The sequence below is a fragment of the Herpailurus yagouaroundi genome, unplaced genomic scaffold, assembly GCF_014898765.1.
Source record: "Herpailurus yagouaroundi ecotype Mexico unplaced genomic scaffold, PumYag 205, whole genome shotgun sequence".
Taxonomy (NCBI): domain Eukaryota; kingdom Metazoa; phylum Chordata; class Mammalia; order Carnivora; family Felidae; genus Herpailurus; species Herpailurus yagouaroundi.
In genome coordinates this window covers 5,714,663-5,722,814 of record NW_024412436.1, presented here as the reverse complement: position 1 = coordinate 5,722,814, position 8,152 = coordinate 5,714,663, and positions in this window count along the sequence as shown.

Genomic DNA, 8,152 nt, shown 5'->3' with positions numbered 1-8,152 from the left:
ACCCCTCTCTGGGCCAGCTGCCCACTTATTCCTCTGTCCTTCTGCCACCACCTCCTGGGCTCTCTGGGCTGGGCTGGTCCATTTATTTGTCCATTCAAGCAGGGGAGGATCTGACCAGGATGCCTGTGTGTCCCTAACGTGGGAGAGTCAGGCCCCCGGTGACACAGGCAGTGACTACCTCTGAAGGCTCCACTCGAGGCGTGGCTAGTCCAGATCAACCCCAGAGGAACCCACTCTTCCAAAGTGACGGTCGCTGGAGTGACTCTAGGTACTGAGCGCCACAGCACTCTGTGTACCAGCTCACTGAGTACTTGGACCTGCTCTGGGAAGTCTGTCCTGGCACCTGCCCATTTTGCATTTGAGGCAACAAACTGAGGCAGGGTGAGTCATCTGTCTCAGATCACGGTTCCTAAGTGGCAGCCTGGGGATTCACACCCCAGCGGTGTGACCACAGAGCCAGACTCCGGCCAGGACGCTATGTATTCGCCCACCGTTTTCTATGAAATACAGAAAAGGAAAGGGGAGAAAGTGAAAGTCACCTCTGATTCCACCAACAGAGATAACTATTGGTTTTACTTCCTACCTGCTACCCTTACTGCAAAACCCACCTTTATGTGGCAATAATGTCAGCTTTTTAGGCCCGTTCCTGTGGGAAATTGTCTCTCCTCTTCCCTGTCAGTGGCATTGAGACGACGAGCCTTTGACAAACCCCTGGTAAAGTCTGTGCTCCCCCCACCCCTCCAGGTGACCCCTGCAGGACCCATAGCAGCTGGGTTTCTTGACCAGACCCAAGGCCTGACCACACCAGGGCCCCGTTTCCTCAGAGGCCAGCCCTCTCGGACGCAGCGCTCCCCTTTTATAGGAGATCTTTCCCAATATCCCTTTTACTCTCTGCAGATGAAATTCTTAGACACTTTAACCTACCTACACATATGGTTTTTAAAAAATCAATACAACATCCTGCCTATAACATAAAGAAAAAAATAAAGGGAAGGTAGTCGGTAATAAAATAAAGCACACTTAAATATGTGACGTTGGCACACAACTACACCAGAAGACAGCAAAGAGCCAGATGCTGGCAGCTTGCACCTTTGCATAAATTCCTTGTGAGCGCAACAGCTACAAAGGCAAACTGGTATCGTGGCGGTTAAATTGGTGATTCAGTATCGCGAGAGGTATTACCGTCAGAAACACGCATTTCGTATATCGTGGACAACTCGCGGTGAAGTTCTAAACAAAACGCAGCATCATCTTCCCTCGATTCACAGCTCTATTCTAGGTTCAGATAATCATCTGCAGGGATTTTCAACGACACAAATGTGTAGCGTGACCCAGAACAGCTGCCGTTATGGAGGATTTACCTGGTGCGCCTTCCGAAGTGCAGCATCTTTGGTCCCCTCCCTGAAACGTCAGTGTTGCCTCCAGTCATTGTGCCAAACAAAAATGCCCGCATAAATTTCCCAAATACTCCCAGGGGCGTGACCTTCCTTGAGAACCAATGTCTGGGGAGACCCCAGGAAACCCTTTACAAGAAAATCGCATGCCCTAACTCTGCGTATGGTGTGAATAATTCGGCAGCATAATGGAAGCTGAGACCAAAATACTGACGAACAGTATAGGCAAGTGTTAGTGACATGTTTCCCGAGAAATTAAAAATACGCTTGCCCTCAGACTAAACTATACAGTCAACGTAGGAGGATTCAGTCGGGGCTTTGTTAAATCATCTTAAAGAGCTAGAGATGCCTAACACTAGAGATTTAACACTAACCTAATGATGGTGGGAATGAATCCAAAGAACTTTAGGTAAATTTGGGGAAGATCAATGGATCAAACGTCAATTCACCGAAAGATAAGTCACTCAATGGCCAATTCATCGAAATCCAATGCGTTGAAAATTAATTTGCTGAACGATTAACTTACCCCAAACTGCCAAATCTGGGACCTTAAAACTTAGACCTCTGCAATAGATCACTGTTTGCTAGAGTTGTGTCACTGAGGCTGGCCAGTTGGTAATGTAGTTGGCACTCTGGGTCTACGTCATTAAGCAATGAGACGATCTGGTATACTTCAAATTTCATGCAGTGCGCACATCTCCAATGTCAAGGATTTGATCAATAGTAAGGTAGGTTTCTCTCTGCAACTACATTTAGCCCATTGCTCTTCCTATTATTGTTAATCACGGCCTTGTGAATAAGCTCAAATATTTTGTGCATGTTTCAAATTTCAGACTCCCTTCACTTTTTTTAAAAAAAATTTTTTTAACATGTATTTATTTTTGAGACAGAGCATGAACGGGGGAGGGGCAGAGAGAGAGGGAGACACAGAATCTGAAGCAGGCTCCAGGCTCTGAGCCGTCAGCCCAGAGCCCGACACAGACCGCGAGATCGTGACCTGAGCCGAAGTCGGCCACTCAACCAACTGAGCCACCCAGGCACCCCCAGACTCCCTTCACTTTTGATGTCGTATACGTGAGAGAATATGGTTAAAGGTTTGCCCTTTGAACCCAGTTTTATAACAATGTGTCCTTCCCTATTTTTGCCAACTTTATCAGTCTTTGGAAAAAGACTTTTGTCTCCTCGTTAATTTTGCTTATCCGCAACCAATGCGGAAACGAGCAAAATTCTTTTCAGAAAATGAGTCGTCTGTATAAATGTAGGCACGTGGCCTATAAAATCTAAGTTACCTAGTTGAGGCATAAGGGCCTCAAAACTAGAGAAAGGCAATAGACTGTGCTGAAGAGTGGGCTCACCCATTAACATATAAAATGCTGTGCACTAAAGATCTGAAAAGTAAAAAAACATAAAACCAAACTCAACCGGGCCAGCCTGACAAATTGCTAGAAGAGTTGGACGAATGTCTGTCCACACAGACACCGCAAATGATGCCTCAAATCCAAACAACGTCATACAATCTGTGGCGAGCTCCGTAAGCAGTTAACAGAATCAAGGTTTTGGCGAATCGATAATGTGGTCAGTTGGTCACTCAGCAAATTGCAGTGATTGGTCATCCAGCACATGGCTTTTAGCAAACTGGTCTAGTGGCTTTTGGAAAGTTGCTTTGCTTCCCTTAAGAAGTGATGCGATAGGGGCGCCTGGGTGGTTCAGTCTGTTAAGCGTCCGACTCTTAATTTAGGCTCAGGTCATGATCTCATGGTTGGTGGGTTCATGGGTTCGAGCCCCATGTAGGCCTCTCTGGTGACTGTGGAGCCTGCTTGGGATTTTCTCCCTCTCTCTGCCCCTACCCCTGCTCCCTCTCTCTCTCTCTCTCAAAAATAAATAAACTTAAGGGGCACCTGGGTGGCTCAGTTGGTTGAGCGTCCAACTTTGGCTCAGGTCATGATCTCGCAGTCCATGAGTTCGAGCCCCACGTCAGGCTCTGTGCTGACACCTCCAAGCCTGGAGCCTGCTTCGGATTCTGTGTCTCCCTCTCTCTCTGCCCCTCCCCCATTCATGCTCTGTCTCTCTCTCTCTCTCAAAAATAAATAAACATTAAAAAATAAATACATAAATAAACTTAAAAAAAAAAAGGAAGTGATGTGATAAGCAGAAGGGGGTTGGAAATAAGAGTGACAAAAGGGAGCATGGGGAGAACCCCTCTCAGCACCGCTCAGTCATGCTGACGTCTCATTCTCAGCCTGGCCTGCACATCATTCCCACTGTGGAGACGGCCACCGCCTCAGGCAGGACAGGTGAGTCTCGGCCAATCCTTCTCCGACTCTGCGCTCACCTGGAATGCTTCTGGTTATAAACGAGCTTCTCCGGTGGTTTTCCCTCAGGGAGAGAATTTGTAGGTCAAGGGTCAGGAGCACCTTACTCACCTTGGTGGACATAAATCGAAATGTGCATTAATAACAGGGCATCTTTGTTCCGCCATCTGTATTTTATGAGCTCTGTAAAGTGTGGGTCAAAGCCACTGCGTCTGATCACCCCTGGGACCTTGGTGAGATTAATTTTTCAGTGTCTGTGCGTAATGGCTGGACCCAGGTCTGCTCTGGATTCATCCAGTTGGCTCCGAAGCTTTATTTTACATGTCTATATTCTATACAAACAGTTGAGGAAGGCTCTACACTTACAAAGGGGAACCAAAATAGCTGCAGGCAGAGGGAATAAAATGCTTTTCTTATAGATTTTGTCCTACCAATCTGGAGAGAGGTGGAAGCGAGGACTAGCCCCAAAACCACACGGAAGAACATAGGCCACATTTATAATCATGAAAAAGAGAGAGAGAGAGCATTTCAAACTATCACTGTAACAAAAGGATACGTTCATTTGTTTAGCTTGATGCTCACGGTCAGGTATGACCACTGCCACCAGCAGTCCCACAGCGGTGTGGGTACAGTCATCGTCAATGAGTCCTTCTGCTGTCTCCATAAAGTCACAAACCCTTTAGGTGGTGTCGGGAGACACCAGATGTGACTGGACCCAACTAACAGTTGCATCCAAGATTCCACGACCCCGAGGGGTCAGGCCAGGGAAAGATCTCCGTGTTTGCACCTTCAGAATGGGACCTCGGTGGGGTTTGGTCCTGCCCTTTTATTAACGCACATTTAGATTTATGTCCACCAGGGTGACTAGGGTTCCATTTCTGGGATCAAGGACTTTTCAACCCCTCTCTTCCTCGTCACGTATCTATGCATGGTCCCGTGCGCTGCCCCCCCCCGCCGCCACGTGCTCACCCACGAACACACGTTTTGCTCTTGACCCCGGTGATTTCCAAGGCTGCTGGTCAACCCCGCTACTGGCTTCCCGATTGATAGTGGCTCGCCGCAGGCTCCACCTTGCAAACGGAAACATTTTCCCTGGTTCTGCTCTGTTGCTCTGAGAAGCAGAGAGCCTCTGATCAGCCCGGAATCCCACCTTCCCAACATCATTTCCAGACAGGATTCGTGGAGGACATCTGTGTCCTCAGGGAGGTCTAAATTCTCATTCCGCAGGTACCTCTAATTAATTTCAGCGTTCCCCGCCTTGTGGAATCTTTTAGTCTCGGCCTCACTCTTCTTTCAAACCAAGTTAGGAGAGGGACTCTGCTATTTGCGATTGACCTTATCCTGCGTTTTGTAAGGTATGCTGAAGGATTTTCTCCCCACCCCTGCCACGGGGTTTTAAAATTAATTCTGAAAGAGAATGCAATTTCTGAGGCTGTCCTTCCTTGAAGGACATTTTTTATTCCCTCTGCAGAATGTGTACCGGGGATTGGTCTATAGAAAAAAAAAATTCTTTCTAGACCTGTCTTTTGTTTTATTCGTGGGGTGGTTGGGGGGAATGCCGTAACCTGGTGACACTACTAAGGGAAGGGAGTGCCCTCACGCTGGTCGAGCTTAGTTTACAACACAATCGGGGTTAGCAGGGGATATCCTTAAATGCTAGCAAGGCTCTCTACAAAGAATCATTCCATCATTCGGCCTCGGGCCAAACCCATCCACCTGTAAGGTTACTCTCAGTCAGCGTCTAACATGTCACTCTCAGCTACCATACTTGGTCCCCCAGTGATTAAAGAGATCACACAGGGGCTTGTTCTACACACACACACACACACACACACACACAGACTCTGGGAGAAACGTGCCTTCCAGAAGTGTTCCTATTCCTTGAGAAGGATTAAAGGAGGGAGGGGGTACAGGGAGGTGTGAGTTTGGGCCCGTGTGTCCCCCAGCCCCGTGGTGGTCTGCAGGCAGAGTGAGAGAGGGAATGGTCAGGAAAGAGGAGACCACTAAGTTGGAACGTGGCTGTCCTAAGAGAGGCACTTTCCTTCCTCTCTGTTCCACGACCCAGGCTAAACCCCCCAGTGCACGTAGCGGGGATTGGAAACGGACAGTGCTGCTGTTTCCACATTTCTGCTGGGGACCTTTTCATACCCCAGACTATAGCAGGTGGCCTCTCTGGGTTCATTCTAAATAATTTTCTTTTATTTTTTTAAGTTTATTTTTATTTTGAGAGAGAGCGAGTGGGGGTGGGGCAGAGAGAGAGGGAGAGAGAGAATCCCAAGCAGGCTCCACGCTTTCAGTAGAGACCCTGACTCAAGGCTCGAACGCGCAAACCATGAGATCACAACCTGAGCTGAAATCAAGAGGCCGACGCTTAACCGACTGAGCCCCCCCAGGTGCCCCTGGCTTCATTCTAAAGAAGCAACAGGACCCCCTGTTCATGGAAATCCTCCCAGGGTTAACGGTGAATCACGTCAATACTGGTTTAAGGTGAACACAGTGGAGACGGGGGTGTGCCCCCCACATTGTTTATCTTCTACTTAATGTCACATCTGTCAGGCCGGGTGGGGGTGGGCCATTATTCCCAATTACTGCCAACCATAAAGCACATAAGGCAGACCACTCCTTAGTCACTGACCACTGGTGCCACCCAACAGCATACAGCCATTCCAGGATGGGAGGGGGGGTCAAGATATTTATCATGCAGAGTGACCCCAAAGGCTAGCACTGTAAATACACGGGAGAGTCTGACGGTATTTTTAGAAGAAAACAAACCTAAAAAGACCACTTCAATTGGCTGGAATCCAACTAACTAGAGTTCTTACTTAATTAGGATTGTAAACTACAAAGGCAAGAAAGAAGCAAAATGTTAACAAAACAGATGAAAGTAACAGCCATTTCTTGAGTCGCTTCTCTGTTCAACTTAAAGTTGCTTTAAGTAACATTTGCACCGACCTGAGGGAAACCCTAAGGTCAAAGAGGTTAAGAAACCTAGACACGCGTCCATCTTGTTCCACGCTCAGTCGCCCGGGATTAAGCCTAAGGAGAGGGGAGCAGGGGTGGTGATCAGGACTCCGAACGTTCTCACGGGGAAGCGGCACCATCGCCTCTCCTCCGATTCTCCTTGCCCAGGTCTCTCTCTTCCCTCTCCGCTGTGGGATCGCAAGCTCTGTCTTCGCACTCAAGCTGCTCAAAGCGCTGGTTAACAAGAGAAGGATGCTATGCTAGCACATGAATCACCACACTGTTTCCCGCATCAAAGAAGTCTGGCTACCAAAAGGAAAAAAAAAAAAAGAGCGCCCACTGAACCCAACCGTGTTCACGGCGATAAAGGTGATTTACGTTCTCTTCTGAGCTCTTTCTCTCAGTCATAAACAGTTCTCAGGAGGCAGCCTATGGGGTCCCGCATTCCTACCTATGCTGTGGCTTGTGGATGAACGTTCTGCCCAGCCTCCTTCCGGTTTGGCTTTTGATGTTCAAAGCCAGCTCTTGGAATTTAAAAACCCTTTCCCCTCGCTGGTACCTTGCCTTTCCAGACTATTGTTTCAGCTGTGACTTTAAAACAACCTCATTCGACCATCCAATTGACTCCTTTGTCCCATTCCGTATCTGCCGGCTATCCTCAGAATAGTTTTTTAAAAAATCATTGCCCGAGAGGCCGGTGAAGCAAAGCTAATATTGATACCTTTGTGCTGTTGCGCCTCTTGATTGTATTCGCCGTTTCCCTGGTTAGAACACTGCATGATTTTGAAGGCAGAGACTTATTTTATAAAGGAGAATTAATTCTGTAAGTAGTCAGACTAATCAAAGTTCGTCTAGCTCTTTGTGTAGACGATTTTTTTTTTTATTACCGGTCATTTTGAATCTGTTCCCTTCTCACAATAAGCATAATCAGAAAGTTGCCCGATTAATGGGATATTTAGTAAGAATTTGCAATAACGTGGATAAATCCTTCTTATAACCTGAACCGAAAAGTGTTCGGTTGCACTGTGAGAATAACTTTAAAAATAACCCAGGGGTGCCTGGGTGGCTTAGTCAGTTAAGCTTTCGACTTCGGCTCAGGTCATGATCTCATCATGGTTCATGAGTTTGAACCCTGCATTTGGGGTCTGTGCTGACAGCACAGAGCCTGGAGCCTGCTTCGGATTCTGTGTCTCCCTCTCTCCCCACCCCTCCCTCCCTCCCTCGTGGTCTGTCTCTTTCTCTCCCAAACATAAATAAACATTAAAAAATTAAAAAACAGGGGCGCCTGGGTGGCGCAGTCGGTTAAGCGTCCGACTTCAGCCAGGTCGTGATCTCGCGGTCCGTGGGTTCGAGCCCCGCGTCGGGCTCTGGGCTGATGGCTCAGAGCCTGGAGCCTGTTTCGGATTCTGTGTCTCCCTCTCTCTCTGCCCCTCGCCCATTCATGCTCTGTCTCTCTCTGTCCCAAAAATAAATAAACGTTGAAAA